The 794-nt window shown below is 42.6% G+C and overlaps 1 pseudogene; it reads right to left on the bottom strand.

Moving 5' to 3' along the window:
- Positions 1 to 323: 323 nt before the first annotated feature.
- Positions 324 to 422, bottom strand: LOC149321031 (U2 spliceosomal RNA; annotated as a pseudogene).
- Between the last annotated feature and the right edge of the window lie 372 nt (positions 423 to 794).

The raw sequence follows: 794 nt of genomic DNA, 5'->3' as shown, positions 1-794 counted from the left end.
TCAGATATTGCAAAAGAGAGTTGTATTTTTCCTGGTGAGGGGGAGGGCTACTCCAGCAGAAGAGGAGCAAAGAATCAGTGAAGGTAGAGCCAACCTCCCACCCACAACCATTACTCAACACCACTCCAACTCAGAGGATAAATTGAAACCTCACACCTCCCTCAATACATCTCAGCCTCCTTCTCCTATGAAGTCAGACCTATACAAAAATAAGATGAATGTAGTTCTTCTGCTTGGCTTCTCTGCTCTGCTTTTCTGCTCTGTGGGTGAGTAACTGGCATAAAAGAAAGGAAACAGAAAAGGATGTGATGGAGATGGTATGAATGGGCTATTTCTAAAGACAAAGATAATTTTTAAGTTAACTCCCACGAGACAAGAATGTTTTACTACACTTGATCTTAGCCAAAAGGCTGAGAAGCGATATGTTTTACCAAGGGCATGTGGACTCCTGGGCTGGGGCTGGGGCTGGGGCTGGGGCTGGGGCTGGTCCCGTTCTGGAGAAGCCCAAGAGCAGGAAAAGGTGTACCCTTTCACCCAGGTCAAGGTGCACTGTAGTTAAAGCCAGTCAAGTAATATGTCAGAGAATCTCATAAGTATCTTCCCCTATCCTTAGCAGCCAAATTAACATAATGACCAATTAAATAACTAGCATGATGGAAACTAAGCTGGCATAGGAGTGTACTTTGGGTTAGTGGTTTCGTTGGAGATTATTCATTCAGAAAACTCTTCATCATTTTAAAAATGACTTGGAAAAAGTGAAAATCAGCAGTTTCAATTTGGCATGATATTTTATA

Source organism: Sceloporus occidentalis, unplaced genomic scaffold (genome assembly GCF_023333645.1).
Source record: "Sceloporus occidentalis isolate IW3139 unplaced genomic scaffold, rSceOcc1.0.p SCAF_1, whole genome shotgun sequence".
In the NCBI taxonomy this organism is placed as follows: Eukaryota; Metazoa; Chordata; class Lepidosauria; order Squamata; family Phrynosomatidae; genus Sceloporus; species Sceloporus occidentalis.
Note: the sequence above shows the minus strand (reverse complement) of the source record. Positions and strands in the feature narration are given on the sequence as shown.